This window comes from Botryllus schlosseri, chromosome 1 (genome assembly GCF_051294905.1).
Source record: "Botryllus schlosseri isolate E-star chromosome 1, Bs_hap1, whole genome shotgun sequence".
Lineage (NCBI taxonomy): Eukaryota > Metazoa > Chordata > Ascidiacea > Stolidobranchia > Styelidae > Botryllus > Botryllus schlosseri.
This window is the reverse complement of record NC_137236.1, coordinates 13,465,246-13,491,377: the sequence shown is the minus strand read 5'-3', so window position 1 is coordinate 13,491,377 and position 26,132 is coordinate 13,465,246. Positions and strand designations below refer to the sequence as shown.

The window sequence follows — 26,132 nt, the reverse complement described above, 5'->3', positions numbered from 1 at the left end:
CGCCGTGCGGGTATTTCGGGAGCTGAGCCGGAAAAGTTGACATTTTTATAGTCAACCCACGGAAAGTCTCATAGAAAGACGGTAATTTTGGATTTGAGCCGGAATGATGACATTTTTTTATAGTCAACCGATTGCAAAGTCGGGAAAAATTTACAATTATTTCAGGATTTTACTCCAATATTGTAAGTCTGAAGATTTTGAAAAAGTGTCCACTTTTCGGATTTACAAAATATGGTAACCCTAGCATAAGAGCAGTCCCTTTTGGCCCGGGTTTTCTCACCGCCCATCGTTCTGGCACACTTCTTGGACTCGCCTGTTACGTTACATCTTACATGGCGTAAAACTGCGTTCCGAGCGACTATGACGTAGCACACCATTCGCTACGTACATGACGTCACGCCAATGTACTTGACGAATAGTCAATGTCTAAAAAGAAATCTTGATTTATGAAAAATTTCATGAAAAGATCAGGGTACGTATATTGGATTAATTTTTTCGTATACGTCGGCGATAGCATTTCATAACTTCGTAAGCGATTAATAAAGTCGGCTCGGCATGTTCGCCAATCGCCATGGATGAATACCCAATACCCATAAAACAACACTAGTGTCTCAGCAGGTCAGCTGATTTCTGAAATCACTTACGCCGGAACGTGGGTCGCTAGTTCCCAGTTGATCTGCGATAGTCGGTCAAATGAAGTTAACGCTGGGAAATTCAAGTTGTTGAGGAAATAATCGGTTCGATCGTCGTAGACAGACGTACATGTGATGAAATAGAGGCCGACGGAAAAAGGTACAGTGATAGCGCAAGTAATATATCAAACCTCTTTCAAGTCGAGTGCAACACCCGACTATTTCTGATTTTATGCGCACCGGTATAAGCCGCAGTTCTCGTAGGCTCTTGGCTATATAGCCTATAGATTTAGCTAACGGGGTGAGCGGGTGGAACTCTAGAACCGCTTTCAGAATATGAATCTGTTTATAGCACGCACTATATACCGTAGTTGAGAATGAGCTCAATAATTCGAGTACTCAAATCCAAATTGAGGCAACAACCTCTATACGCTCTCACTACTGAAGAGTTTTTATCAGCTTGACATTGTCTTTGTGTACTGCCTTCCCCATTAGGGAAGCCTTCAAACTTTGATTGGTCATATCAGGGTCATATCAGACGTAGAATTCGGAAAAAAATGGTGAATTTTTCACGACTAAAAAATTGAGGTTGTCTCTTTCGTTCGAACCACAAATTTCCTATATAGCGCCATTTATGCCCATTCCTTGACTCTAAAAGCTGTAAAGGAGGACAAATTCTCAAAAAATTTGACATTTTACATTTATGCGTCCTCAGAGGACATTTTCAAAAACCTGAAAAAGGAGGACAAATCCTTCCAAAGAAGGACGTATGGTAGCCCTATCAATGATGCCTATGTCCAAATCAGTTAGGCTTACCACATACCATAATGCTACCGTCACTCTTGACAACGACATTACTATGTTTTAGCCTGCGCATTGACTGCATTGTCACAAAGCACGATGAAACGATCATGGACACAAAGCACGAAATTGTTATTATGGATGATGTGTAAGTGGCATTATCTTTCATAAAGTCACAAAAAGGTGTACGTATTTTGACTTTTAAAGTTACTCTTACTAAGTATAATGTGTTAATGAGTGGCATTCAAATACTTGGCACATCTTGAAGCCAGTGTTGGGATGACTCGAGTCATGACTTGACTCGAGTCAGACTCGAGTCACCTTTTTCGTATGACTTGACTTGACTCGAGTCACTTTGCTAAAATGACTTGACTTGACTTGACTCGGCGTATAAAAAATGCGGATTGACTCGTGACTTGGAGCAAAATTCACGAGTCAATTTCGAGTCATCAAGCAATCGATGTCGATCAAAATCATTGTATCTTGCATGTGTTCGGATTGTACGCGAAATGCTGGTGAGTGGTGTAACCTATGAGAGCGACCAATCATTCAATGATCGTTCGTTTTACTGAGACCCCATTGTTCTCTCACAAATAAATTGATCGCAAACGAAGTGATCGAAGCTTACAGCTTACGTTGTCGTAAACTAGTATAGTAAAGTAATTTCTTAGCAAAATGTCTATTTCTGTTCTCTGTTCTTAACTTAACCAAACCTTTTGCTTTATTGAAATTGAATTCCAATATAGTGCGAAGGTTGGAATTGTATCATATCAATTTGTAAATGAGTAATGTATCACATCTTATCAATTCGTTTCTCTATTCTCTATTTTGGCTGGTAACTATAATCTCTGGCTATGCAATTACTAACGTAGTTGAGCATTTCTACGTATATGTGATCAATAAAGCGCCTTCTTGCGTATATATTTAACTCTATATTCGTTCATAGGTCCAGAATCAATAACCACTCAATATGTATTTCAGACAGCTAGCAAAATGCAATGACGTAAACATGCCTCATACTTCGAAAAGGCAACTTGACTTGAATTGTGACTTGACTCGTGACTTGACTTGACTTGACTCCGAAATTCGAGTGACTTGACTTGACTCGAGTCACCTTCGAAAGCGATTGACTTGACTTGACTCGAGTCAAAATGTGCAATGACTCGAAATGACTCGTAACTCGAAGGTAGTGACTTGATCCCAACACTGCTTGAAGCTTCCTAGCTTAGGCTAATGCTCGATTTGACCAGCCCTCAATAGACAGCATTGAATCGGTGTCCGTGGCACACATAATCACACGGCACCTGTTGTACGAGGTAATATCCTTAGACTGGCAACAGGATGAGTTGAGTAAGCTCGTCGGCCCACCGTAAATTATATCAATTGATATATTGGCTCGTATCAGCAAGGACTGGCGAATTTCGCACGCTACTGTAATTCTGGATTTTCCGCACAAGTTCGTTGAAGTAATCTAATCGTTATGAATTTCGGACGGTTATTTTGTGAATTGATGTTCATTCGAATTCAGCGTACGGTTAGTTAGGAACCGGTGGTCTAGATTCAACTGCCAACTACTTCAAATTAGCTAATTTTTGTCCGTACTGAAGAATATCTGATTTCTATGTATTGGCCTCTACTTGGATATTATGAGCAAATTCTGATAATGCGCCCTGCATGTGACAGTGCAAACATTAATCTATTACTTGAACCAGATTGCTTTGGATTCAGAAATCAATGTGGCGGTGACTGAGCAAGACAATGCAATGTCGAAATCCCACACGGCGTCTGCAATCAGTCCGACAGCATACCTCACAAGGTTCAGCACGTTCGCGTTCTTCAAATCATCACCACCAGCAGAAGTTGAATATATAATCTACTCTCTTGTGTTCTGGAAATTAGCATGACATCACCAGATCCCAAATCAACTCCTTGCAGGTATAGTACATGAATCTATATCTTATGTTCCAATATGTTTTCCAAACTAGGGTGCTTCCCTAAGCATTTGGAACTAGCAAAAATCTGCCCAGTGCATAATGTAGACGCGAAATCGACATGGAGTAAAAACCATGTTTCACGGAAGTATCGACAGGGTTGTAACCAAGTCGCAAGGGTCCTAGTCGCAAGACAATCTCACTTTTATAGTTTTGACTCGAGTCAAGTCGAGTCATTTTCAATTTAGCACCGAGTCCAAGTGGGCGGTTATGACTCGAGTTCAAGTGATTGTGCGGACTGTTCACGTGTTCAGTTACGAGTTGAAGTTTTGTTAGGCCCACTTTTTACAGCTCTGCTCGGTGATATTGAATTCTTCACATTCATAATAGGCCTATACTAAGTTTCCTCGCTCACAGTTTCTGAACGCATTTTCTAGTACCAGTATTAGTTAACAAAATACCAATAGTGTGGTAACTTTACTATTCTTCAAAATTACAATCATACGACTCCACTACTAATTTCCTTCATTTCTGGTTGGAACTGTCTGTCCTTACGAAGTAGTTTGGACTGAAAAAACTTATTTGGCTTGAAAACTGACAAATTTTTAGATGAAAAAACTTTTTTTTAACGAATATCAACCTATGAAGAATTCCAGTAGTTACGTCACACATTATGATAGAAATAATTAAAATTTGTTGCAGTACAAGAAAAGATAATTTCCTACATTCTCGGGTAGAAAGTGTCTGTCCTTACTAAGTAGCTTGCCAAGAATGGAGAAAGAACGTTCAACAGCAGCAGTTGTTGGCTGCCTGCACTGAAGTTGTGCGTACACTGCTGGTGACAAACCGTGTTGCTTCATTCTGACAATGTTGTCTACATCACAATTTTTCATCATGCGCTTCTTGATATAAGAACCAATGTCCACGCAGTCTTGTTTAGTTAGGATATTGCGGTACGCTCAGCATCACACCATGTAAATCTATTCGTTTCATTTGGCTGTTTTTGATTCACAATGAGCAGATAATGGGCCGTGTACAACGGCAGGCCTATAAAGTAGGTTAAAAGATGTGAAATGGAAATGATAGATTGACCTATAGTGCAAACATCTACGATACAAACGAAATGCAGGTTGCAAAATAATTTTGACTTCGATCAAAAAATTTAACGCTACAATTTTGACTTATTTTGAAATGTCCAAAAATTCACCCTAATAATTATATATATATATATATATATATATATATGACTGGTTTCCACAACCTCTTACTTGCTGAGTAGTAGGGCTATTTAAAGCCAGCCAATTTTAAAATAGCAATCTTACTGAACTGTGAGATTGGCTAGTTTCCAGTGAATCAGTCTCATGAATATTTATATTGTCAATTTGTAATGTCTTTGTCGAAACTCTATCGCAGGCCCTTTTCAAGATGAAACACGTGGAAAAGCATCACTCTCCTTTCATGCCTGGGACACGATTTTTGATGATGACAATGCAACGATATTTGCCACCAGGTACTTTTTGTCAAATTATCCAAATTTCAAATTTGAATCTGCATACAAGTCATTGTGTTCACAGTTCAGTTTTGAGTGCACTCCAGTCCATCCCACTCTTTCAACTCTGCTCGAGTGATATAAAATGGCTTGCATTCGTATTAGGCCTATAGCAGGATTGTAACCAAGTCACAAGTCAGTCTCACTTCTATAGTTTTGACTCGAGTCAAGTCGAGTCATTTTCAATTCATCACCGAGTCAAGTCCGATTCCAAGTCACGGAGTAGAGTTTTCAGTCTGAGTCATAGTGTTTTGAATTGAGTCCGAGTCCAAGTCATTGTGTTGACAGTTCATTTCCCAGATACTGTCATGTAAAACCCACTTTTTTCAACTCTGGTTGGTGATATCGATTGCTTTGCATTGATAATATCTTAATTTTTCTCACTTCTAACAGTTTCTGGTAGCATTTTCAAGCATCGGTCCTGACTACTGATCGACGAAATCATAATGGTTTGATAACTTTACTATTCTTCGAAATTACAAGGAAATGCCTGTCTTGGTAGACCTAGTCTCGAGTCATATGACTTTGTCCGAGTCGTGCGCAATGACTCGAGTACAAGTCGAGTCATTTTTCCTTTTCAAGAGAATGACTCAAGTCAAGTCACCAGAAAATCTCGAGTCGAGTCATTACAACCCTGCTATTTTCCAAGTATTAGGACTGATAGACGTAATACCAATAATGTGGTGACGTCGCTATTCTCGGCCGTCCTAGTTTCGACTCATATGACTTGATTCGAGTCGAGTTATTTTATGCATTTGTAAAAATAACTCGAGTCAAGTTGAGTCATCAATAAGCCATCGTGACTCGAGTAGGACTCGAGTCGTTCCAACTCTGACAATTCAGTTCACTATATTTTATTAACGTAAGTCCTTGGCAGCTTCTACACCCTATTTAACGTCCACTTGTTAATGAATATTTCTTCATTGGTTAAAAGTTACACGCTGTTCCGCAAGCTCGTGGAAAAGGCAATGAATGTCTGTGGAACTGCTAGTCACCCAGGACGTGCTTCTCAGCTATACTGCCAGTTAAGTATATTTTTAGCCGCTATCCGTAGACGCCCCAACTCGCTGTATACCATCACAGGTTATCAGACGGGATGAACGTTTCGCAACAGCATCTATCGTACGAGCTCATGTACCTTGGACTTGCAGCTTCAGGATGATTAAAGGAAGTTGGTCCGGCCCTCCACTGGGTTTCATGGTAAATAATACACAACTTATTCAAGTAGTTGTTTATTACTATTAGGCCTACTGTTTCTACTTTATTACTTATTGAATTTGTCAGAACTAGTGCCATTTTTTTTGACAAGTCCTAAGTTGTCAAAATTTTGTCGAAATTGTAGCGTAAGGTCAAAAAATTTGTCAAATTTGTTAACAAAGTCAAAATTATTTTGCAACCTGCATTTCGTTTGTATCGTAGACGTTTGCACTGTCGGTGAATTTTCATTTGACATTTTAGATCTTGTAACCTACTTTAACTAGAATTCCTACTTTACTCTAATTTGGAAAAGACTTTTAGCTGTAGTTCTAATCTAATTTGGAGAAACTGAAAATTTTCAAGTTTTACAAGTCTGCCATAAAACACTTCGTTATTAGAGGTGTGAGACCGTCACTTTTTCGAATTTCAGCCATACGTGCTCTGTGCTTCGCGTATACAATTGTCTCAGTTGAGCGCTTTGAAAAGAAGAAAACTGTTTGCAAAAATGACTTTGAACTTGAAATTGAATTATAATTCATTTCAAAGCTTGATTCGACTTTATTTGAAGTATTTTCAGCCTTTTGTATGCCCGCCAAATGTATTTTTGCAAATTTTCAATACTTAATCAGCATGTTCTTCCAGACAGATGGCGTCTACTTGAGACACCCATTTCAAGACGCAGCGCTTATGGATTTCGATGATATCCTTTGTCGGTGAGTTGATAATATTATTTCTTTACGTAGTAACCTGCATATAATGGGGTCGCCATATGCATACTGATACATTGTACTTGACAAAATACCTGAAAATTATCTGCAACTAATTCTGCGTAAACCGCTGGCCTATTTTGTCGTTTAAAAATAAAATTGGTCGTTTGTCAACATCAGGAACAACTTTGGCCCAGGCCTAGGCATCTGCAAACGAGACTTGGGATATTCAAATTATTGTTACTGTCAGTAGGCCCAACAGCGTGAATCCACTGCAATATAACCATTATTGCAGCAAACAATACGTTCATATTGCAAATTTATTCCAGTCGAAGCTTTTCGACTGGCCCTCTTCAGGAGTGAACGCCAGTAAATGAGGTTAGCCAAGTTCGAAATACAGAAGGAATTTTGTCTTTGTGACGTAATAATGACAAGTACACAGAGTCGTGAGCGGCAGTAAACAACGCACGGTTACGGTACAACGCACACAAAATCAGCTGTAAAACAGCCGATTGACAAAACAACACTAATGGAAGATTCCCAGCGTGTAGAGATGTTCCTTCTGGCGATAGAGGATCGGCTTTAGCAGCTTTATAATGGTTGAGTCAAGAACCTTTAAATGAAGAAGAGAACGACCACGAGGAACTATGGAAAATTGATTGTTATTGTAATGTTTCAGTATGAATATACTTGTGTATTGAAGTTCTGCACCTCCAAGAAGCTCTTCAAATGATTGATATTCGCCGACAATAATGACTTATAAGTAGTAATTATCTTGCTATATAGACACTCCCACATTACGGAAAAAACAATTGGATAAATTCTGAGGAAACTTACAACAAGCTTGTGACGTTTCATAATCATTCACATTGAACGGACAAAAGAAGGTCCAGATATTGACTATCACTTATAAAACATATTTCCTCTCCGTTCTATGTGGCAAGCATTCATATGCAAATTATATTAACTATGGCTTACCAATTTTCGACGAATAAGTCTCATAATGGATTTTAATATCAATTTGTGATGTCTTTGCTTAAACTCTATTGCAGGCCCTTTTCAAGATGAAACACATAAAGAAGTGTCGCTTTTCCTTCTTGCCTGGTACACGGCGCTTGATCAGAATTGGTCACCAGAAATATGACGGTACGTTCTGTCAAATGATCGAAACTTGACGTTGGAATTGGACAACTGCCAGTGCTTGGAATGGAGTCGAATTTGGTATGCTGCATTTTTTAATGCAACCTTACATTTTGTTCATATTTTGGTGAATTTTTGAAAATTAAATTTTTTTAACAGCTTCCAATCTTGGTTGCTAGGTAATTAAGTCGTCCGGTTGCATAAATGAAGGATGCACACCAAATTTCAATCAATTCCATCCGGTAATCGTGAAGCTGTTACAGATCTAAAATTTAGAATTTATTATAAAATATTTCAAAATAATTTTTTCAAAGTTTACTGCCCCCCTCCCCATAAAATTTATACGTTGTCTACAAAAACAATGCAAAGCAAATTTAACACAATTCCAACCGGTAGAAGCGAAGTTATGTGAGTATTTCGTTGATAATTCAGGTATCTTTTCAAATCCAAAATTTCCTACTACAATAACTTTGCTTCTTCCTTCTCTCTTCTTTCAATTTAAAATCATCATGTTGGTTTTCTGGCTCGGGCATAACAACGGCAATTCCAAATTTCATCGATTTGACTCAATTCCTCGAGTCCACACGAGCAAAGTTTCAGTGTAATGCTTGCAGACTGCATGAGGTCCCCAGCATTTGAATTGATCTCCAAAAGTGCCAAGGTACTCTTTGTAAGCTGTCTTGGTGAAAGCTCATATATTTAATGGCTAAGTGTTTATCGTGTACCGGTCACAGATGTCGAAACAAATCCGAGTCATTATGGCCCTGTCTACGTCTTGCTGTATCGCTCCTTTTTATAAAATATTCTTGAACACCCATGAATTAGAATTTCTGAAAATGTTAACGTGGGACACAGCCTGAGTTCAATAGAATATGTTGTCTTTGAGCAGGTTATATCAGTCATTTTTCTGTTTTATTGCAGCTCAAATGGAGTACTAATTGGGGTGAGCTGGCTATGCAGCAAAATAGCCTCTAATTCATGTCTTTCAGTATAAAAGTTACTATATCATCGCTTTGGTACACTGCAGTGCTTATGATAGTGTTGGAAGATATTAACTAGTCTGAGGCTTATGCTACCTCACAAGCTAGATATGACCAATGTTACTCAATATAAGAGATATATTCATGGTTTGTGTAGGAAGAAGCAATATCTGAAAAATTAGTGCCAATTCGGCTCAAACTGATAACATTTTCGGACTGAGCGTCCCTGACATACCCCTGTATCGATTTAGCATATGATGCCTTTTGATTTTTTTTGTGGGCCTGAGTTATTGGTAGGGCAATTTTTTTGACCTTGAAAATAGAAGATTTTGACCAAAAAAATCAAAATTTTGACATTATTTGACCTTGGTTAACTTAATTTTGAACACATTTTGACCTAACGAATGCAAATCAGGTGTTTTTCCACATACCGTAATTTTCCATGTATAATACGCAAAATTTTCACGATTTTTTGTCCTAAAATAGAGGGGTGCGTATTATACATGGGTACAACAAGCCGTGAAAAAATCTCCCTCAATAAAAAACTTGAAATCACACCTTTCTTCATGATTGTTTCCAATCGCGCATCAATTTCACAGCCATCGTGCCCAGTAATTCGTATTATCAGTGTAACGCGCGGCCAATAAACGAGAAGCATGTTGCCAATTAACGGAAGTCGTCTGCACAGCACGCGGTCTGCTGAATTGGTTTGCCGTTTTGACGCGAGCGAAATTAGGTAATTGGTTGATTGCTGCACACGCGCGGCAATCCTCGCCAATTCATGGCGTCAACGACAGGCCTGAACAATCGCATATACAGCATGCCACGTGCGCAAGATATAATCGCTTGCGTAATCAGTCGCATCTCCAACAGGCCTGGTGCGGACGACATAACCGTTGGCTAACTTGGCTTGACCAATCGCATCTGTAATAGGCCTCGTGCGCAAGATGTCGTGTCGCTAGCCTGAACTATCGCGCTGCCGGCCTCGCAGGCTTTGCTATCTACTATCGTTTAAAGACAATGCCGGTAATTGTATAATGATTGTTCAATAGTGGCATCGCAAAACAGAATGACATCGTATACTAAATTGCAACTATTTGTGCACTGAAATGCAGGGTGCGTACTATATATGGGTACAGGCTTTTCCCCAGAATTTGCACGCCATTTTAAGGGTGCGTATTATACATGGGGGCGTACTATACTTGGAAAATTACGGTAATGTTAGAGATTTACTACTTATCTTTATTTATGGTAAGCTGTCTGCCTTTCGAAGAAGTTTATCCTGAAAAAACTTTTTTGACTCAAAAACTGACAAATTTTTTACCGAAAAACTTGATTTTAATGAAATCTGACCTTATGAAGAACTCCAGTAGTTACATCACATATTATGGTAGAAATAAAGAAATCTGTTGCAGTAAAACGAAATATACTGTCCAACATTCTCGTGTAGAAAGTGTCTATCCTTCCTCGTTATAAGAACCAAGCGATGTCTTGATTCAGTTAGGATTTTGCGGTAGGCTACGTTGAGCATAAGACCATGCGAACGTATTTGTTTTATTTGAATGTCACAATGTGCAGACAATGGGCTGTCTACAACGGAGGCATATAAAGTAGGCAACAGGCTGTAAAATGTCAAATGATAAGTTCCCAGGCAGTGCAAAATCTACGACGCAAACGAAATGCAGGTTGTAAAAAAATTTTGACTTTGTTTACAATTTTCACATATTTTGACCTAACACTACAATTTTGACCTAATTTGACCTCAGGTATTAGTTGATCAATATCTAGTTTTTAAATATTTCTTTATAACTACTAAAAACCTTTTCTTCAATATGTGTCTTTACATGTGATTTTATGTTTAGGTCAATGACTGCATTGACTCGGAAGAATATCGTCATGATAAGGAAGATTACGAAGGCCGGGACATCCCATACATATTGCTATTGTTGTCTCTATCAAATGACAGCTTGAAGGTGAGCCTTCATCTTTCTGCCAATGTAGCAGAAAAATTCAGCTCTTCTGAAGGTGTTGAGTATATTGGATTACATTTTGAATGGAGTTGAAGATTGAATTGATTTAATAATAAAGGGTTGGCGTTTTGAAGCGAGTTTTGTACAAACCTGTATTTGTAATTTGAATATGATTCTAATTGGCATGTAATGTGTCAATTAATCAAACAAACTTCAGATAACGCCATAGTTTGAGATACCGCTATCGTCAAGCAGACTTGGCTGACTAAAATATTTTCAGCTTTTTTAAATTAAGACTATACAGGTTTTTCTAAATTAGATTGGAATTTGAATTCACGAACTCGCTAAACCAGAGTTCATTCTCAAAAGCTTGAGAATGGCAAATGTCTGTACAGCAAACGTTTACCGGTTTACAGTTCTGTAACATTTTCAGGAAAACCAGAAATTAGATTAGATTAGATTTAGAATTAGAGGAAGAAAAACATTTATGAATTTAAATTAAAATTAGATTACCGACATATCGCTCTAATTAGCCTAAATTACTCAACTATAATTAGCTATTTGTTCAAGTTTGCCATCAATTGCATTAGTAAGCTGGCTAGGCCGGCACTGCTGCAATGTAAATCCGAAATATTTGATCAAAAATGAAACCTCATTTTTTCGTTGCCATAAAAATCTGGTTGAAATCAATAGCCTATTTTGTTAAATTGTCCTAATTTCGTATTGTACTGTTGTACACCTCTTCCGAGTAAGTGGTCTTAAAGATGTATTATACGTCATCGTAAACACGGCCTCGGGGACATAGAGAAAACTTGGTTGCAACATTTTTTTATACCCAAAATACCTTATATTGGCCAACATCTTCAAAACTGCTTTAGCCACAACTAAATCAATGCACACGTGTGCTGAAATTCTGGGAGTTACACAAGCTGATACCAGAAACTTGGCATACAAGAGAAACAAAGAAAACCTTTTCCGACGTGCCCCATTTGATGATACTGATCGTGATCGCGATTGTGATATCAGAAAATATTTAAAAGTTCATCCAGAATGTTTGCAATTCCAATACAATATTTGCTGGCATGGAAGGTGTTTTGGGTGTTAGACACTTTCTCAAATAGGGAATTCGGACTATACATAAAGTGATGGACGTAATATTTCTCAGTTAAGTATTCTTTTGAACATAATCATATGCAATGGTAACGCGTAGCACATGGATATTTTTGCGATTTTTGTGCCTAATGCCTTATATTACCTTACCCGAGCTTAGCTCAAACATACCTAACCATACGCTAAATCATAAACCAATGGCACATCTATCACCATTACACTTCATTCAGAGACATCTTCTGATTATTGCACGTTCAGGTATCAGTCAAAATCTAGCATCAGTGTGTGGATGGTACAACACAATTATGATATTTAAAATCGAAATATAATTAAGATTATTTTCATTGTTGGAACGTGGAAGTTTCAGTACAAATTGAACTCATTCCGAGTTGTATCAACATAATTTCTCTCAGGCGGCTTCACGCCTATCCTCAGATGCTTTCACGCCCCCCACTTTGAGAACCACTGATTCATAGGATTGGGAATATATATTTTTTGCCATTAAGCTATACGAGTTCTGTGCCTTGGTTTTATAATTACCACACTGATGACTTTGAACTTGACCATGAATAAAAAAATCAGTTCAAAGCTTGATAAGAATTTTTTTTTGATTATCACGGTCACAATTTAGATCTGGTTCTGTGCTCGCCAAATGTTAGCAATTTTCCAATGCTCAATACTTCATCTGCGTTTTTCGTGGACAGACGACGTCTGCATGAGATGCCTACATTCTAGCATCACTGTATTGGTGTGTGAAAAGTGACACGGAAAGAGCTATGCATAATTTCGCTCAGCCGCACCATTTTAAGGACTCAGCATTTATGGATTTGGAGAATATCCTTCGTCAGTGAGTTGAGGATATTATTTCTTGATGTAGTAACCTGCGTATAGTGAAGTCGCTATATGAATGCTGGTTAATTTGACCGGACAAAATGACTGCAGATTCTTTAAAAATGTATCTGCATTTAACACCCAGGCAAATTGTGTTCTTTAAAAATAATGGCAGTTTGACATTTTGAGAAACGACTCCGTCACTAGATGTATTCAAACGAGACTTGGAATAATTCAAATTCTGCTTACTGTATGTAGGCCGAACAGCGTGAATCCGTGACTATAGTAAGTAGCGTTAATGCTACAATAATCTGCAAACAATTGACAAAGTCCTCATGCAAGTTAGTGCGATGTTTTAACTTGAGCCTGGCAGAATATCGGGTCAACATCACACTTTGAAAGAACAATCATTATCGGCCGTCGGAAGTAGAAGTATCAGCAATTTTCGTGATGTCACATGGTAGGAGGGACTCAGAAAACTACAGTCTACGACTGCTAGAGTAACAATATTGATATATATCTTGTAGCCTGCAGATGTCGTCTTTCTTGGTCTTATCCATTGAATATCTGTTATCGGTGAAGGTGCTGGTCCGGCTTTAGTCATAACTGGGGCGATTTTTTTGACAAGGTGTAAAATATCAAATGAAGAGTTCACCGACTGTGTAACCTCTATGATACCAATAAAATGCAGTTTTCAAAAACAATTTGAATTTTGACAATTTTTTGACCTAACGCTATAACTTTGACTACCGTAATTTTCCGAATATAGTGCGCCCCCATGTATAATACGCACCCTTGAAATGACGTGTATATTCTGGGAAAAAGCCTGTACCCATGTATAGTACGCATCCTGTATTCGCAGTGCATGAGTACATGAATAGTTGCGGTTTAGTATTCGATGTTGTTCTGTTTTGCTATGTCACTGTCGAACAATCATGACATAATGATCGCTAATCATAATACAATTAACGGCATTGCCTCTAAACTAGAGTAGATAGTAGCCAAAGCCTGTGAGGTCGGCGACGCGATAGTTCAGGCTAGCGACACACGACATCTTGCGCACGTGGCCTATTACATTACATTACATTACATTACAGATGCTCAGACTAACGGTTATGTCGGACGCACCAGTCCTGTTGGAGATGCGACTGATTACGCAAGCGATTATATCTTGCGCACATGGCCTCTTGGGTATGCGATTGTTGAGGCCTGGCATTGACGCGATGAATCAACATGGATTGCCACGCACGCTTGTAGCAATCAGCGACCTAATTTCGCTCGCATACAAACGGCAAACCAACTCAGCAAGAGATCGCGTGCTTTGCAGACGACTCTCGTTAATTAGAAACACGCTTTCGTTAATTGGCAACACACTTCTCTATTTCGCGGCGCGTTACACTCTATAATACGAATTACCGGGCCCAATGGCTAGAGGTGATGCTCGATTTAAACAAGCATGAACAAAGGTGTGATTTCAAGTTTTTGATCGAAAGATTTTTTTTCAAGGCTTGCTGTACCTATGTATAATACGCACCCCCTATTTTAGGGGAAAAAATCGGTAAAATTTTGTGCATTATACATGGAAAATTACGGTAGTTTTTGGTAATGTCAAAAAATGTCAAAAAATAATAGCCCTATTCACGATTCAACGGTTGTAACATAAGGGCTTGCAATCAAAAGTGGTGAATGGTCATGGTCACCTTTCACACAGGCACAATTTGTTATAACCGCTACTTAGCTTCCGACGACACAATATTAGCTTGGTACACATCCCTAGAATATCATGATTTATGAAAAATGAAAAATGAAATTTTTTACTGATATATGCTTCATTTCTTGAAATTCATATAAGAAATGGCAGATACTTTCAGACTTGATAAATAGCATCCTACTGCGACCTGTTAGGAAATATGCACATGAAATTGCTCTGGATTAGTGTTGCGGTTTTCGGTGAAGATTTCAATGGGTGTATTTTTTATGCCAATGATGAATTGGATTTACTCGGTAAGCATATGTATTTTGATAATGTGAGTAGAATCGGCATAGTGAAATCAATTTAGGATTGTATTTTGTTTCTTGCCGTGGCAATTACGAAAATAATGCCATATTATCTCTCATCAGTTGTTATGAAATGTAAGCGATTTCCGTTATATACAAGATGCAGAAATATCTGTTGTCATATTGAGCAATGTTGATTACAGACAATTTTCGCAATGACCTCTCCATTCTGACAATGGTCTCTGACACCAGAAGGCATCAACATTGTGTGAAGAAAGTTTGTTATCTGACAAAGATTTTGAAGGAACCGCTCAATTGAAGGTCCAGAAAAAAAGGTACATTCGACCCAAATATCATGTCAAACCTCTTTTAACAGTTTACAACCCCGGCATATTTCTGTTTTTTTTATAGTGTACAGTCATCGCATACATTATTATATGTCCATATATTAAATAGTATATTCATATTGAAATGAACCCGAATATTTTCGGCTGACACTCGTCAGGGGTAATCGTCAGCAACTAGTTGATATACAATGTTCTTTCCAATTCTCTACTAGTTGCTGACGATTACCCCTGACGAGTGTCAGCCGAAAATATTCAGGTTCATTTCAATATGAATATACTATTTAATTGTATATTGAAGTTCTGTACCTCCAAGAAGCTCTTCATGTCCATATATTGTAGGAGAGTAGTGGGGCTGGTTTGCCATACTGAAATGTGTGATTTCCTATGTCACATTCAGATTATAAACTGATAAATTTTTCAAGATTTCAAACTTACTTCTAGGTGAATTTATTAGTTAGGGCCGGAAACTTGCTTTCGAATGGTACCTTCATTTCTGACTTCGTATCCCTGGTGGTTCATAGTCTTTGAAAAATGACCTGATATTCTTCAAAAAGTCCAATCAGAAAATTAGAACCGAGCCATTTTCATGATGGGGGGTGTTTTGAATATGTATCTTGATTACAGGTTGTGTACTACATATACTTGGAAGCCCTTAGTCACTCGAAGATAGTGAGGACCGTCCACTACAAGTTCAGCATAAAGGTGAGCTTGAAGTTGGTTTCTGTGCAGTTGATTGAATTAATTGAATTGATCAATATTGCAGCAACTTGGTAGTTAATTTTCATCACGACCAAAATAATTATTCTCGTGACAGTATAAACATGTCTTGTGAGAGGTAAAGACAATTGCCGTCATCACGGTTAGGGGCTCAAACCCCCCTTTTCAAAATCCCCAAATTTAAGTTGCTGTCGCGCTGGCGACCAATATCGCTCACGAATTTGATGTACCCGACTCGAAATCTTGGATTGCACGATACATTGATTGATGAAAGAGAATAGCAGACTTGGCATCGTCCATATGACAACGAAGTTATCAACTAAATATGCAGTCTTCCTGATCTACAGCGCGAAATGAACTGCTGTGGAATAAGTGACATTCTCAATTACAAACTCGAATATCAAACAATGCCATAGCTAGCTTGAATGATAAGTCGCTTTGTACTACCGGCGATAATATGTAGGCATGTGACGTAGCGTTATATGTTTCCTCCAAATACTTGGATAATTGTGAAGTCGAGCAGTATTTAGATTTTCGGAATCGTTGCGACATGCAATTAATCATCATACATTCTATTATTATCAGTTTATATAAATTGTAAGCTTTTACGATGGATTACGGTATCAACTGCGAAGCTTGGCCCGTCGGTGCATAACCTCTCGTTTCAGGCTTTATTTTCAAATATTAAATATGCAAATCGCCTGATTTAGGAAGGAAAATGTTTAAAATTTGGCCATTCATGAACATCGATAGAAAATACCAATGGCAATTGAAGGTTTCACAATTTTCGTGGCGACAGGTGACGAACTGACTCACTTGCTTCCCCCGACCCCACGTCACTGATGTAACACACCATACATTAGGTATATACTGCTGTAGTGACCATGTTTGGCTCCACTTACGCACGTGATCATGGGTTCCTGCATTTAAAAGGAGGATCATTACAAAGCCAAGTTCTCGTAACTCGAGGTTCACATGCTCAAATTAGGTTATGCAAGCATGATTAGTACGAGTTTTTACAGATAAAATGAGGCGCAACACGATGAATCCCATGTAGTGAGATTGTATAGGTGCTACCATGACATCACAAATTTTCAATTGTGATGTAACAGTTGATTGACATGTATTGCTCTTTGAGAGTTGAAATGGAAAGAAAAATGGGCAAATATTGCTCTTCAGATGAAAAAGGTCCCCGACCGAAGAGTGGTATATAAAGATGAGTCCTGCTACTGACTAGAAATGATTGCAGATACTTGCAGCCTTGATGCGTAGCCATTGACCCATATAGGTAAGCTGCTTTAACGTATTTACATCACATTGTTTGTTTTAGTACCACAGTTTTCTGTGAATATTCTAATTGGTCTATCATTTATTCCATTACTGGATTGGACTTGGGCTACTCAATGAGCATATGTCTTTTGATTACGTGAGTAAAAAGGGATTAGGCACCAAAACCCTAAAATATTCATGAGCTACTTGCTATCATTGCACATGATTATGTGTAACAAGATATCCAGCTGGAAATTTTTTCGGTCGGCCTCCGGGCCAAATTTTAATGCATCAACCAAAAAGTTCATTAAACGCGAACAACGGGACTTGAACCGACGCCCAATATATCGCCGTGATCAGGAAATAGCAGCCTAACCAACTGAGCTACTCGGAAGGCTCAGGCGAGAGAGGTGACGATGATATTGAAACCAGTCTACGCGATTTCTCAAAAGTGAAAGAGAAATTTGTTTTTCGTTTTCACATGACGTGATACATAATCCTTCCCATGGTGAATGACCACGTGGTTGTCTTACATATCAATTTCGGCATTCAAACAAGACATTACTGAGCTTGAAATCTTTACGCAGCCGAGCGCACCGCGACTGGGAAGTTTTCGTTATAAGCGTTACTCACGGCCGCCGCTGATTACGTCATCGCGATAGAGGCAACGCGCGATGTAATTCGTGTTTATTTGGCTTTGCCTGGTCCAGTTATATAAGTCCAAATCCATGTTACTGATCTTATAGATACTATTGATCGTACATAACTAACAAAATGTTCAATTTGCAACTGCACAAGGCCATCGTAAGTAAATATATTGCCTAGTTTGACACTTCTCATAGGCGCGCGATTTCTCTTGTTGCTTCATTTCATATCAATTTGAAACGTGTTCTACACATCGAATGTCCGATACAGGTTCGTCAGTATATGGGCATATGATCAACATCTATTCAATGAAGTCCACAGTAACTTCGTATAACATATAAAACGGATGATTCAACTGTCTGTATGATGTTGTTATTACAGGCGCGAGTACCATACACTCGCGCCAACTTACACACCCATGTCTGCAGTGTTTAGCACTGGCGTCGTGTAAATTATATAAGACCAAACTTCGTGATACTGATCTTGTTGAAGTGTTATGGACTGCATCTGACTATGTGTGTAACATTCAACTGTATAAGACAATCGTAAGTGAATGTATATGGCCTTATGCGGCAATGCTCATACGTGCGCGGCATTTTTCATGTAACAGAATATTGCTTTATTTCACACAAATTTGAAGCGTGTTCTATCCAACTAATTCCCGATATTATGGTTGCAATGAACTCTTGCGATCAACAACTACTCTAAAACGACAACTCTGCTTACGACGTGTAGAACGGAAGATATAAGGAATTATAAGATTAGCGTTCATTCAGGCGAACTGAGCTACACATTGTATTTTGTGGGAAACGTTTTTCTGTATTCAATCTGCATTTTGAACAGGTTATGCCATAAGGCAATGGGTTATATATAGCTGGTCGTATGCCTATCGACAAACGCTATTTATAGATGATCATTGTAACTGTTTATGACCCCTACAACGCAAGATGTCGTTAATTGATTGAAGCGTGTTTGTGAAAAACTGTGCATGGATCCTCTAGGATCCACCCGCGGCGAAAGGGTCAAGGTTGCTCTTTAATATTTTTTGATATGACAATAAGGGGGCGTGTCGAATAAAGTGTTGAGAACCACTGCCCTCTATGCAAGAAGTCGAATTATTTGCATTCATATTTATGAATTTTGATTTTAATCAATTTCCAAAAACACTTCTTCATTACGACTTAGCTGTGACCTAAAGTCATCAAGCACTGCATCAAGAACGTTGTTCAAGTGCGTGCCGAAGATTTTGAAAGAAATTCTGAATCGAAGACTCGGCGAAAAAGATACTATCACCCCAAGTATTATGTCACACCTCATTCAATAGTGTACAACGCTCGCATCTTTCTGTTTTTGCTGGTGTTCGGTTTCTTGCTACAGTCGATATATATATAAGAAAAACGAAGAAAAAAATAAGATTTTTAAATTGGAGCAGTCGTTCTCAAACTAAGTGGCGTGCCCCTCTTGGGGGAAAGGGCGAGCGGGTGAAGCTGTGGTCACCTGAAAATATTTTTCGCACTCTAGGCCTACTCGATTTACCCACAATTTAAACTTATTGCTGTGTCTATACTTGGAATTTTATATTTGAGATTCCTCTCATCAACAATCATAACCTATGCCATTAAACTATCTATCTGTTGGTATTGCTAGCATTCGGTTACATTTTGTGATATGATGATAATGGGGTCGAAATTTTTCACTATCATAAAGGGGGCTTGTCTGAAAAAGTTTGAGAACCGCTGTTATTGAGAGTAAGCATGATTTATTAAAAATGTACCTAAAGGTATCTTTATATACCTAAAGGTATCTTTTCTTCTTTACACTGGGTTGTAAAAGGGTTTGGCACTCGGTCGACTCTTTACGCATACCAAAATGTGTCTTTCTCTCCTCGACACTGGACTTGCAAAAGAGATTGGCACTCAGTCGACTCTTTGCGCATAACAAAATGTGTCTCTTCTCGGCACTGGTCATGTAAAAGAGATTGGCATTCTGCTGACTCTTTGTGCATGCTAAAATGTGTCTTTTTCGTGACACCGGGCTTGTAAAAGAGTTCGGCACTCAGTTGACTCTTTGGGCATACCAAAACGTGTCTGTTTCTTCTTAACACTGGGTTTGTAGAAGAGATTAGCATTCAGTTGACCAGACTTGATGGTCGACTAACGTTTTTTTTTAATAGTTCTAGTTGTGGATTTCAAAAAGTGAGTAGTTCTAGTTGCGGATATTGAAAAGTAAGTAGTGCTAGTTCTAGTTTCACATTTGAAAAACATATTAGTTGCCGAACAAATAGAAAGCAGGTACCGTCGTTTTGCCTGAATCGATATACCGGTGTTCTGTTTAATGAGGTTTGAATAGTATGTTCATATTGAAATGAACCCGAATATTTTCGGCTGACACTCATCAGGGGTAATCGTCAGCAATAGTCAATTGTATATTGATGTTCCTTACCTCCAAGAAGCTGTTTAATGAGGTTTGTGCACGTGCAGCCATTACTAGCTCTGAGTCATCAGTCCAAACAGTGGCGTCCCCAACGGGTGAGTTTTGGGGTCGAAATCTCTCCCATTTCAAACTCGAAACCCCGTCGTTTTAAGAAGTCGATTCTAGGTATAATATTTCCGATAAAATAAAAATTAATGTGTTGCCTAGGAGAATGAAATCCAGTTCAGTACGGGTCTTAACATTCAAGGACTTGGGAACCTCTACGCCAGAGGTTGGCAATTAATTTTCTGAGAATGAGAAGCAGAAAGTACGTTGGCGGGCTAAGTCGAAAGTTTGCACTGTACTGTGCGGTGTATTCATTTTTAAATGTCGTTGGTTCTAGTTTCAGTTCTAGTTAAGAGTTTTGAAAATTGAGTAGTTCTAGTTTTAGTTGTAGTTGCTAGTTTTGAAAAGTGAGTAGTTGTAGTTCTATTTGCGCTTTTTGAAAATCCAGTAGTTTGTACGAGTCTGCAGCTAGCTCTTCGCGCATACCAAAATGTGTCAGTTACTTATAAATCTTGATGTGGAGACTATGGTACAACACACTCAAATACCACAGCGGTGCCTTGAATATTCCTTGCTCCATTACTTTTCTTTATAACACCTTGCTTGAATTTGAGAATGAGACAGAAAAATCTCTTTGTACATACCAAAAGGTGTCTTTTGTTCTTAACACTGGTCTTGCAGAAGTGATCGCCAATCAGTTGACTCTTTGCGCATACCAAGATGTGTATTCTTCTTATTGACACTGGACTTGTAAAAGAGATTGGTAGTCAGCTGACTCTTTGTGCATACCAAAATGTGTCTCTTCTCGGCACTGGTCTTGTAAAAGAGATTGGCATTCTGCTGACTCTTTGTGCATACCAAAATGTGTCTTTTTCGTGACACCGGGCTTGTAAAAAGAGTTCAGCAGTCAGTTGACTCTTTTGGCATACTAAAACGTGTCCTTTTCTCCTCGACACTGGGCTTCTAAAAGAGATTGGCATTCAGTCGACTCTTTGCACAAACCGAAAGTGTCTCCTTCTTTTCGGCACTGGTTTTATAAAAGAGATTAGCATTCTGCCGACTCTTTGTGCATACCAAAATGTGTCTTTTTCGTGACATCGGGCTTGCAAGAGAGTTCGGCTGTCAGTTGACTCTTTGGGCATACCAAAACGTGTCCTTTTCTTCTCAACACTGGGATTGTAAAAGAGATTATCTTTCTGTGGACTCTTTGCGCATACCAAAATGTGTCTGTTCCTCATAAATCTTGACTTGGAGACTATGGCACAACACACTCAAATACTGCAGTGGTGCCTTGAATATTCCTTGCTCCATTACTTTTCCTTGTAACACCTTGCTTGCATGAGAGGATAGTACTGAAAAATCTCATTATACATACCAAAAGGTGTCTTTTCTTCTTTACACTGGTCTTGCAGAAGTGATCGGCAATCAGTTGACTCTTTGCGCATACCAAAATGTGTCTTTTTCTTATCGACACTGGACTTGTAAAAGAGATAGGCATTCAGCTGACTCTTTGCGCATACCAAAATGTGTCTCTTTCTTCTCGGCACTGGTCTTGTAAAAGAGGTTGGCATTCAGCTGACTCTTTGCGCATACCAAAATGTGTCTTTTTCGTGACACTGGGCTTGTAAAAGAGATCAGCATTCAGTTGACTCTTTGGCATACCAAAACGAGTTCTTTTCTTCTCGGCCCTGGGCTTGTAGAAGAGATTGGCATTCAGTCTACTCTTTGTGCATGCCAAAATGTGCCACCTTCTTTTCGGCACTGGTCTTGTAAAAGAGATTGGCATTCTGCTGACTCTTTGCGCTTACCAAAATGTGTCTTCTTCGTGACACTGGGCTTGTGAAAGAGTTCGGCACTCTGTTGACTCTTTGGGCATACCATAACGTGTCCTTTTCCTCTCAACTTGAAAGAGATTAGCATTCGATCGACTCTTTGGGCATACCAAAACATGGGGCTTGTAAGAGTCTTATTCTGTTCAAATACTGATATTTTGCTGGAATTGCTTCTCTTCACCAGAGATATATCAAACATTATTTGTCAAGACATGTTTTGCTGCTGTAGTTATTTTTTTAGTGCTCTAACATGGAAATATGAAGATGACGAAGACTAATTTCAAGATTTCGTACCACATCTCTACCAAGGATGAATCATAAGTTCAAAAAGACTTTCAGAACACTGTCACCGGGTATCCAATTTGAATCAGAATGATTCATATCAGGTGGTAACTCTATCCATGGTAAGATTTGTTCTTGATCTGTTTACACGCTACTTTATGTTCTTCCAATGGCTATATTACATAGCTAGTCCTCGCCATTGATATCAATCAGTTAGCTATGGTATCATCCGTCATTAGTATGCATTTGGTGAACACATAATGGAATATTTATTTGTGAATGTATTGTAACAAGATTGACCTCAAAAACGTAAGATTTTGACCTAAAAAAAATCAAAATTTTGACATTTTTAATCTAAAAAAAATTAGTGTTGGACTCGCGTATGCAAATTAGGTGTTTTCGCCCATAAATTTTAAATTGTGTTGTACTTATCTACATTTCTGGTTGGAACTGTCTGTCTTTACGAAGTAGTGTGGCCTGAAAAAACGTTTTTGACAAATTTTTGCATGAAAAAACTTTATTTTAACAAAATCTGGCCTATGAAGAATTCTAGTAGTTACATAATGTATTATGGTAGAAATGATTTAAATTTGTCGCAATACGACGAAAGATACTTTCCTACATTCTCGGTTAGAAAGTGTCTTCTGTCCTTACTAAGTAGCTTGCCAAGAATGGAGAAAAAACGTTCAACAGCTGCAGTTGTTGGCTGACAAGCCGTGTTGCTTCGTTCTGACCATGTTGTCTGAATCACAATTTTATGTCATGCGCTTCTTGATATAAAAACCATGCAATGCCTAATCAGTCTTGCTTCAGTTAGGGTATTACGTTACGTTGACCATAACACCATGTCAACCCATTTGTTTCATTTGACCGTTTATGATTCACAATGAGCAGACAATTGGCCGTATACAACGGTAGGCCTATAAAGTAGGCTACAAGCTTTAAAATATCTAATAACGAGTTCATTGACATTGCAAAATCTACGATACAAATGAAATGCAGGGGTCAAAACAATTTTGACTTTGTATACAATTTTGACATTTTTTGACCAATTCAATTAAATTTTGACAAAATATTGACTCATTTTGTCATGTCAACAAAAATCGCTCTTATTATAACATATAACCAAACGATTTCCTTCTATGTAAAAAAAATGATCATTCTGGTTATGTTTTTCAAATTTGAAACGAAACAGAATGAACACTCAACATCTTTTGACTTCTCATCGGAATTTGTTTGGGAATCCGGCCTGCCAAGTACCTCTTTCCCATATCAGGCCCGCCAACTGAAGAAGTTGCTCATCATTGTTTTATACTAGTGATTTTGATAATATTACTCTCTAATGCTTTGGCGTTTTCTACTTGATTCCTGTTGTTAATGCTTAGTGGTCAGCGCCACCACCTAACCCTGATGCATTCTAGGATAATATCATGGCATTGAATGGAACACCATGGAGTTAGCAAGAGTACAAAAGACTTCGGTTAAGACGAGCATGCTGAAATCTAAGAGGTGAACGAAGGTGCATGAGTAAGAAAGAAGTCAACGTGTGTTGTCCGGTATGAAAAATTTACTTTCGATAATAACTATTATAACTATTCATATGTGAATCTATTATAACACACAACTGATTTGTAAAGAAATGATCATTCTGGATATCTTTTTGGGTTTTAAAACGAAAAAGAACATCTTTTGACTTTGCTTGGTAATGTTGAAATAAATCTTGCTCTACATTTAGCGATATTGATAATATTACGCTTTACGTGCATCTGGTGTGTTAAAATTGAATTCTGTTGTTAATATGCTCATCCCCACCTCCTATACACCGATGAATTTTAGGATGATGTCATCGCATTCAATGGAACACCTTGCAATTTACCAAGAGTATAAAAGACTTCCGTTAAGACAAGCATGCCGAGACCTAAGATATGAAGAAAGGTGCATGAGTAAGAAAGGAGTTGGCACGTGTTTTCCGGTATGAAATAATCTCTCTCAATAATAATTATAGTAACAAATTACGTAATTTGTACTTTGTAGGCATGCATGAGATTTTGGCATCTGGCAGAGCAATCTGTGCTGGCGAGGTTGCTAGAATGGTCTGTGGGGACAACACCAAAGCAAGATTCTGGAGGTTCAGTGAATTTATCATAGCTGTGCGACGTGCGTATGCGCCGCTGGCCATCCGTTCGGTTCATTAATATTTCATCTTTACAAAACACCACATGATTAAGAGAAGTTGCTGTGTACATTGAAACAAGCGCGGTCTCGTCTTTATTTTTCACTAGGTCTGAGCAAAATCGTTTACATAAGGGATTCGATGCTGATTCAAGTATTGAGCGTCGGGTATCACTCAGTATGCCGTCACGCCAGTATGAGTAATGATATGTTAAGTTTCGACCGTAGCTCTTTATTGCACTTTGTAACAAAGTTGTGAGTTGATCGCAACTTCACAAATATGTCATCTCCACCAATGTGCGTAGCCTTTTACTAGACGTTTTGTATGCTGCGATATGACCAATCAAGGCTTACAGCCTTCCACAGTGGAAAATGGTATCGAAACTATATTCTTGCTGATAAATCAACTCTTTGTAGCATGGGAGGCGTCATTTCAGTACTCGAAAAAAATGATCTCTCACTACTTGACTCAAATCATTAGTTAGTACTCAGTTCAGATTCGAGTAGCCTACTCGAATCATCATGCCCCAGTCCTTCTCAGGTCCTGTTTATAGGTACCGTTCATTGTGATTTTGTCAAACTCAGCCATGCCTCCAACCCAGTGGCTCTGAGCTGTGTTATGTCAAGCCATGTATTGTTATACTAAGGTCCGTAGTTTTTGGTACGGCTTATTCGTCGGCATGGGTTGTTCTTGTCTTAGTGTTCTGTGTTGACCAAAGCACAATCTCCGGGATTGTCAAGATACAAAAATGTGACATATCGCTGTTTTATTACTTGGCAATAGTAAAAAAAATACTTATTTGAATTTATTGCTCACATATATTTTTTTAAGGCATTGGAAAATCTTCCTCCGTACTGAACTGATGAAGGAATCTTCTGAAATCGAATACAACCATTACCAGATATGTTCCTCGGCAAAGAAACCATCCCTCTATCTTATATCTGAATGGGACCATATCCTGATCGACATCTAACGCAGCCTAGATACATTATGCTAATCGACTATGTCGGACTGGACATGTGTAGATGGCTTTTGGCATCCTCCTCTACCGTTTACATATTCTCGGGCGTATTTCAGTTCAGGTCGAAATCGTTTACTCCTTGGTGAACGCAACGTTGATCTTTTCGTTGTACATTCCAGTGGTGGTTCCTCCTAACGTTGCGAAAAAATTTTCTAGCTATTTTGCTAGTCATCCAGTCATTCTATGATGCTGATTTTGTTCAATGTATAATTTCTGATTTCCATTATGTAGCATTTCCATATGAAAATATACCAGTTCGCTTTCATTTTTGGCTTCAATCTCATGGGTTTGCAAAGAGATTAAAATTTGGTGGTGAAGAATTGAATGAAATGTAAAGGGTGAAATGGTCAGGAAACGGTCAGTCGTGCTGAAAGTACTCTACAAAGTTGTAGGATTTGTGAAAGGAAACTCTACTCCAGACCTGGGCAAAGTGCTGCCCGCGAAAGGTTGCTTGGAATTCAAAACAAAAAACTTGCTTTTTGATTGAGCAAAACCATAGGCTGTATCAAATGGCCAGGAAAT

The 26,132-nt window shown here is 38.5% G+C and overlaps 2 long non-coding RNA genes across 6 annotated transcripts; both read left to right on the top strand.

Annotated features, from left to right (window-relative positions):
- Positions 1 to 557: 557 nt before the first annotated feature.
- LOC145442655 (uncharacterized) lies at positions 558 to 17,408 on the top strand. 2 transcript variants are annotated; one of them, XR_013916110.1, is made up of 11 exons: positions 559 to 792; positions 1,501 to 1,581; positions 3,162 to 3,368; positions 4,778 to 4,874; positions 5,848 to 6,113; positions 6,753 to 6,823; positions 10,800 to 10,910; positions 12,722 to 12,864; positions 15,050 to 15,181; positions 15,818 to 15,895; positions 17,090 to 17,408. It is a non-coding gene; the product is annotated as an uncharacterized LOC145442655 (long non-coding RNA). The 2 variants fall into 2 exon arrangements; XR_013916111.1 differs by lacking the exon at positions 12,722 to 12,864 and having other exon boundaries at positions 558 to 792.
- A 1,475-nt stretch (positions 17,409 to 18,883) lies between these two features.
- On the top strand, positions 18,884 to 25,875 carry LOC145442413 (uncharacterized). 4 transcript variants are annotated; one of them, XR_013916064.1, is made up of 5 exons: positions 18,884 to 20,163; positions 20,289 to 22,520; positions 24,253 to 24,388; positions 24,451 to 24,544; positions 25,421 to 25,875. It is a non-coding gene; the product is annotated as an uncharacterized LOC145442413 (long non-coding RNA). The 4 variants fall into 4 exon arrangements; XR_013916067.1 differs by adding an exon at positions 23,838 to 23,972 and having other exon boundaries at positions 18,957 to 22,520; XR_013916066.1 differs by adding an exon at positions 23,838 to 23,972 and having other exon boundaries at positions 18,957 to 22,538.
- Positions 25,876 to 26,132: the final 257 nt, after the last annotated feature.